The sequence below is a fragment of the Trematomus bernacchii genome, unplaced genomic scaffold (genome assembly GCF_902827165.1).
Source record: "Trematomus bernacchii unplaced genomic scaffold, fTreBer1.1, whole genome shotgun sequence".
In the NCBI taxonomy this organism is placed as follows: Eukaryota; Metazoa; Chordata; class Actinopteri; order Perciformes; family Nototheniidae; genus Trematomus; species Trematomus bernacchii.
Genome location: NW_022988066.1, coordinates 3,284,625 through 3,292,229, shown reverse-complemented (window position 1 = coordinate 3,292,229; position 7,605 = coordinate 3,284,625). Strand labels below are relative to the sequence as shown.

At 39.9% G+C, this 7,605-nt stretch overlaps 1 non-coding gene across 1 annotated transcript; it reads right to left on the bottom strand.

The window, feature by feature from the left end:
• Positions 1 to 6,486: 6,486 nt before the first annotated feature.
• trnae-uuc lies at positions 6,487 to 6,558 on the bottom strand. The gene has a single exon. It is a non-coding gene; the product is annotated as a tRNA-Glu (tRNA).
• Positions 6,559 to 7,605: the final 1,047 nt, after the last annotated feature.

Genomic DNA, 7,605 nt, shown 5'->3' with positions numbered 1-7,605 from the left:
ACCCTCAATTGCATCATGAGTATCTTACCATTCTTTAGCCTTATGCTCAAGTAAAACAAAGCACCCTTCTACAAAACTAACACAGAGCTGTAAATCACAATTAGCTGAGTATAATTAAACACTTAATTGTCAGTTATTCCCATATTTGTCCCTCCAACGCTCTCTACTAACGTTTGTATATGTATTGCTTTGTGTCACTGACAGGGGGGCTGTTCTGCATAGGAATACATTTTAATTTTCACTCTTACATTTTTCTTTTGAAAGAAATATAGATCTCCTTTTACAGTCTGTTGCTAAAAAATGCTCACTATGCATAGCATTCAAAATATGATTCCTTCCTCCTCAAATTTAAGTCTAGAAATTCAAAGCCAAGCCACATCCTCTCCCCTCTCCCCCCTCTCTCTCTCTCTCTCTCCACTGCTGTGAGCCTGTCTGCATCTCATTTACACTCACATATTTTCACACCATCGCTCTAAACCCAGGGATGTGTGGCTCGAATGTTGTGTGTGTGTTGCCTTGTTAGAACCGTGCCTGGTGCGTGTGACTCTGAAATCATTAACCTTCTGCTGTGTGTGTGTGTGTGTGTGTGTGTGTGTGTGTGTGTGTGTGTGTGTGTGTGTGTGTGTGTGTGTGTGTGTGTGTGTGTGTGTGTGTGTGTGTGTGTGTGTGTGTGTGTGTGTGTGTGTGTGTGTGTGTGTGTGTGTGTGTGTGTGTGTGTGTGTGTGTGTGTGTGTGTGTGTGTGTGTGTGTGTGTGCGTGCGTGCGTGCCCATGCTTAGCTTGTTAATTAAATCTACATTACGCCCTGTTTAGCCTGTAGGGTCTTTTTTCTCCCCTCTGTTGCTGGGTGACATACTTTAGATGCTGTTGGCCCAGGGCATGGAACTAAATAAAGTGCTAAAACATATTTATTGGGGCATTTACAGATCCCATGCTTGGTCAAGGCATAACATGTTGTGCCAAAAAGGCTTAGATTCAGTGCCGGGGGAAAATCACGTAAAATCAGCCGAGTAGTCACGTAAAGGCCGCCAAGCCCCATTTTCCTGCTTTATAGCATCAACAGATCTGAACAGTAAAATAGCAGGTTGGCTTTTTAATTTGTCCTGACCGTTCAGAGCTCCCCCTTCCAACTCCTCCCTGAAGACTGCGAGGGAAGGCCTTGCCAAGAGTCATTTAGCTGTTAACATCACATTACTCCTAGACCTGATCTACCTTTCCTGAAGAGGACGCACAAAGCTGTGTGGTGATCTTAAAACTGTTCTGTTCACCTGAAGCTGATCAGACTGGAGGCGTTATGATGCAGCTCGCTCCCGAGCACCTTCAGAATATCACTAAGATGTGATATACAATAACAAGAGATTCCGCAGGTCCTTCCTTCCTATACAACCAGCACAGCAGCCCCTAGTAGACCTAATAAAGGTATTCTGATTCTGATTCTGAAGCTGAGTAGATTTGGATCAAAGGCAGAAGACGTTGGAATGGAGAGCTTAACAAACAGTTTGAAGTGAAATTTCTTTACTTTTACTCTTAATCTCTTTTTTGGGAAATATGCTTATTTGCATTCTAGCGGAGCATTACATGAGCAGAATGATACCACTCTTGTACATTAAAGGGGGCAAATTATGCTCTTTTTCAGTTTCATAATTTTTGGCAGGGGTTTTTTATAAGAACATGTTTACATGCATTTAAGCTATAAAAAAACACTTTATTCGTACTCTCTATTTGTTAATACCTGTACTTATCCAAAGTCTGAAACGCTCTGTTTCAGTGTCTGTCTCTTTACGGCCCTTCGTTGAAGTCTGCTCTGATTGGTCACTGTTTCCGTGTCTTCCTTATCTGCACTCTTGCCATCCCAATTCCATCATTACCGGCAGATGTCTATAACGTCACTGTAGCAGAAATTAAAGTATATAACATATTTTTAAATTGTACTTTTAGAAACTTGTCTGTTTGTATTTCTACGTTAATTGGGCGTATTGATACCTTCACAGTATTGATATAAAACTTACAGCTGCTTTATTATCAAAAACACATGAAAATCTAACTTTTTATTATATGGGACCTTTAAATATGAGTCAACCTAAAGACTTGAAATAGCATCATGTACAGGCCTAGAGAATGACATTCATATTGTCGTCTGACTCAATAAGAAAGTTAATACGAATAGTTCCCATAATGTAGAGCTTTTGTTGGAATTGTAAAAGCTTTTAAACTTATAATTACAAATATTTTTGTTTGCAATCACTAGATACATTTTCATTCTCTGAAATGATGTCACTGTAGAATTATATTCTCTGTACTATCTTTTTTTTTTAATGCAGCCGCAAATTCCCAGGGTTTATTCCAGCTCTGGGACCTTTGATCCTCTCTCCCTCTCAATTCTACACTGTCCACTGTCATAAAGAAGAAAATGGCACAAAAAGGTGATCTTACACTTCACTATAAGTACATTGATAGCTGTGTCTTTTTCTTCACGCTCACACAAAGACCCTTTTTAATCCTAAACTGCCATTAAAGCATTTTTAAGTGTATCATGCCATTAAAGTGTAAGTTTGATAAATAGGAGAAAAAGGAACAGCAGAGAGATGGAAGGAAGGAAACCCAAAAGAAAAGATGAACAAGAGAGAAAGAGCAGACGAGAGGCGGCCAGGCCTGGGAAGAGAAGGTGGGGGGTGAGGGGGTTTTGGGTAGAAGAAGAGGAGGCGGTGGAGGCCAAGAGGCACGGAGGTGGAGGAGGGTGAATCCAGGCTGACCCCTGTGTCTGTGTGTGTTGTTGTGTGTCTCAGTGGGTTTCCTCTGCCCTGGCGCCAGCTGGAAATGCCTCCACTAAGCAGAGGCAGTACACACATCATCCTCCATTCACCCCCATTCAGTCCCCTTTGATGAGAGTAACACTATACATGCCCAGCGCGCCTCACAGATCCTATCAAGCTGCTGTTTAAAGGGCAGCAGCGAGGGCCGGGGCAGCTGATCATAACTTATCGAGGTTTCGGACGCACTGTCATCTAGTTTCTCTGCCCTGCGGAGCAAATAAAAGGGAGGACAATTGAGGAGGTTTTGTAATTGGAGTGATGTTTGTTTTTACAGTGGTGGAGGTTTCAGAAGGTACGCTGCCACCTAGGGGTCATCTCCCATGGTTGCAGAGAGGAATGTGTCCCGTTGTGCTTTGAACCTCTAGTTTGATGAACATAATTTAAGTGGATTATGCTTTCATAAAGACCTTTAAAGTCACTTAAAAGCTGACATTGAGACATCTTAATACACTTTTCTTTGTACTCTACAAGGGAATTATATGTTGTTGACCATACCTAAGAGTGCTGTCAGATTAGTCACAGTGGCTCTTTAAAGTTGATCCTTGTGATGGCCTTTTTAAAATGACTCAACAGCCATGAAATTAGTCATTAGTTTGTTATCCTGCCGTGTTGTTGCCCTCATGCATCAAAAACCTTGCCAGTAAACAATTACCCGACCGATGTGGCGAGGTAAAGGCCCAAATCTGCAGCCCAGACATGGCGTGAGAAAGAAAAACAACCGGCTTCACTTAACTTAGCTTTACTTTGCTTTGTTCTGGCCATTACGCAGCTGAAATATTGTCATTACTCATAGACCAAATCATTTTACGACATCCTGCAATTAAACTTTAAGCTAATAGGTTAATGAGACAAATGGAGTTTGAACGCTGGAAGTTGGTTTCTATTAGGGATGGTAAAGCATGGAGAAGTGCATTGTTGCATGATCTTTCCCCCTTTCTCTCTCTCTACCCACACACACTCACACACGCACGCAAACACAAACAGAGAACAGACTGGTTTGATTTAGGTTTGTGGTCCCCTCCCGGTGCAGCCTCAGACAGGCAGAGAGGACCAGAGCGCAGTGAACTCCAGTTCAGCCTGAGCCCCGGCTGTCTCTGCTAAGCTTCAAGTTGAAATCCTCCAAATTGGGTTTAATCTGTGTTTTGCTTTGCCAATTATCGACCCGCAGAGCTGCATGGCAAATGGGGATGAATGAGCTTTATATGGGCCTGGTTGAGAGGAAGGTCACGGTGTGATTAATGGTGATCTGTTGAATCCATGACTCTGCGGCTAAGACGTAGCACGAGATGAGTTATCAGAAAAATCAGCGGGAAAAATGCAGAGCATGACGCAGCAGAAATTTGACATTTTGTGAGTATAAAAATGTCAAACTGTTGCTAAAACCAAAGTGGGTTTACCATACACTGAATTTGTCTTACAATCAACATGGTTTCTAAATGTATCCGGACAAGGACTCTGGTTTCTGTGTCAACACTAGTTTTCTGAAGATGAATATAGTGTCTGCGAGCGTACTGTTCATTATAATCGCTGGTGAATATACCCCAATCACATCATAGCCAAAAAAGTGAGTGACATCTTGTTTCTTCTAAGTTGTTGGAAAGGGCATATTCTGTATTTTGTTTTCCAAAATGTACCTAATGGCACTCCACTGATTAACAGATTACTCATCACCACTAGGAGTTATCCTCTCTTTTCTTATTCTCTCCTGTCTTCTCTGGAGCAAGCTTACTAAAGATGGAATGAATGTTTTCAAGGTTATGTCAGTTTGAGGTGTAGGGTTAGAAAGGAGTTGCCATTGAGGAGGAAAGGGAGGAAGGAAGCATGCTATTAGGTTGCATTATGGTTAATGTATGATCCACTGTATTTGGAGACACATACAATAAAAGGCAGGATATCACAGCCTGCTTTGATTTGGACCACTCTTTTTAAAAACAACATGTATGTCCCTCAAGTTTATGGAAGTGCAATACCTTAATGGCCAGTCCCTTTAAATTAACAACTGAAGCCATTACTGTGTATATAATTAGGGCTGCAACTAAGGATTGTTGTTGTTATTGCAGACTATTATGTAGATTATTTCGGTCTACAGCATGTCAGATCAGTGACATATGCTAATAACAGTTTTCTAACCATAAAGATTTACAGATAACGTTCGCATAAAACACAAGATAATTCAGGATCTGTAACTATCGAATATTTGGCAGATGGTCTTAAACAACGCCTTATATTTCATTTCAATACTATTATTTTGAATTATTAAACAGATTTGCTCAGGTTTCATACAGAAAGGCTACTGTTTTGCTTCTTCTTTGCTGTAATCTGTTTGGGGTATTTAGCTGTGTCTGTCTCTTTATATCAGGATGTCCTCACTGACCTGTCTTTGTCTCCATAGGGGTCTTCCTCTCTCTCTGCTGGTGTCATTGTTGACACACAAAGCATATTTGGGATTCTATTTTTTAATTGGAACACAATGTTGATATTGGATTATTCCTTTTAACAGAGGTGAGAGAAGTACCCAGATCTTAATGTAAAAGTAGAAGTACCAGAGTGTAGTAAAAGTAAAAGTCCTGTATTCAAAATGATACTCAAGTAAAAGTACAAAAGTATTGGCAACAAAATATACTTAAAGTACCACAAGTAAAAGTACTCATTATGCAAATAGGTCAATTTCAGAATAATATACATTATATGTTTAGATTATAATTACTGATGCATTAAAGTGTTATTACAGCTGGTGAAGGTGCAGCTAGTTTGAATGACTTTGTATACTGCAGGGTAGCTTGTGAATGTACCCTTGGTGTAACTAAAGTCTGATTTAATAGTTGATATATTTCACATCATTTATCCAAATGTAGTGGATTAAAAGTACATGATTTACCTCTGATTTGTAGTGGAGTAAGTACAAAGTAACATAAAATGGAAATACTCAAGTTAGGTACAAGTATCTCAAAATTGTACTTAAGTACAGTACTTGAGTACATGTACTTAGTTACTTCCCACCTCTGTGTTTTACGTAACTGTAAGCCGAACATTGAGTGTTCATTCTCATCTATTTCTCTTTTAAATTCCAAAAACCTTTCCTTAAGGTGAGAAGCTGCATTTGAGAGCACTATTAATACTTTCTGCCATTTGAGTTTCCAAATTCTGAGAAATATTTGCATTATATCTTTATTTTATGCAAAATCAATATTATGTGCAATATCATATATCACATGTGCTATCATTTTATTCAAATATTCAGTGATACATCTTGCTTTTCTTATCTTTCACTTGGTGTTGTACCGTCCCTTTGCTGCTGTAAGGCTTCAAAACCCTAAGACCTAACCCTGTTGTGGTAATTATAGGGAGTTATCTTATCTTATTTTATCTTATCTTAGGGGGCCTTAAAAAGTACCACAATAAAAAAAAAGCAGCATTGACACCGTGCCATATTACGCCTTATAATCATAATTTTTTTAATCCACTGAATTGCCAAAAGGAAATGGAAAATTCAAGTCGAATCCCCTTTTACTTGTCACACACATGTACACAGAAATATAGTAATTTAAACCTTCCCACTCTAAGGAAGGCAGTAAACAGCTGCTATAAAGCACCTGGGAAGAAGTGTGGGGATACTGTGCTTTACTCCCTGGAGTAATAACAAGGAAAGTCTTCACAGTCCTTCCAAAGGAAAGTTCCCATACCGGGAGTCGAACCCGGGCCGCCTGGGTGAAAACCAGGAATCCTAACCGCTAGACCATATGGGACCTGAATTGATCACCACTACCAACTAATAACAACTACAATAATTGACTCTTAATGTTTCTTTTAACAGGAAATTAACATACAGTTGATCTACAACTATGCATGACAAAACTGACTAAGGACTCATCAATAAGCCTTTCATTTGAAGCAAATCCAATGTCCCTTGTTTTTCCCATGACCATCTATCTGACCAGTTTGCCAAGTCTGACCAGGAAACACGGGTGTGGCTATCAATTCTGGGACCACTGACAACATCTCCCAACCCCCAACAGATTTCTGACCCAACAAGTCCCAGGGACCTCGTCTAGCATCTGGGCTTCCCGAAAAAGGCGTCACTAGCCAAGAACCATGATGTGCTCCAAAACCAAATGGCCTTTTATTTATGTCACATTTTTGTATGTCACTTGTAATGAGAGAACCACCAAATGTCATCTCAAAACTCAAATTTTTTTTAATTTCAAGGCTGCAAAATGCATTGTTTCTAGCTGTAACAAGTTACTATGAGTTATGTATCAGCGCATGACAGCGATATCATTATTTGGCAAGGACATAGATTTATGTCAGTGTGACTGTAAAATATTTTCTTATTAAAAGTTAACACGAAAAAGCTTCAAAATAATCCTAGTGTATAGTGTTACCTAACATAATTCCAGATATTTTAAACACAACTTGCTTTCATAGTAACAAAGGTTTTATTTGTAAAACCGAACATGCTTTGCAACACAACATAGGTGTCATGATTTTGTGTTTTTGTGTTCCTGTTTTATTTTGAAATGCCTTTTCTCCTTGTGTCTTGTCCTGTTTTACTTGCTTTGTTTTCCCTCCTGTGCCTGATTGTTTGAGTGTGTTCACCTGTTGCCCCTGTGTTTCAACCCCCCCACACCTCCAGCTGTGTCTTGTCTCTATTAGTCTTGTGTTTGTAGGTCTGTCTTCCCTTGTGTTCTTTGTCAGTTTTTGGTCGTTGTTCCCGCCAGTGGCAGCGCCAGAGATTTCATAGAGGGTGCTCAAACATTTAGGGTTTTCCATTCATGTCCCGGGCGCTACAGTGG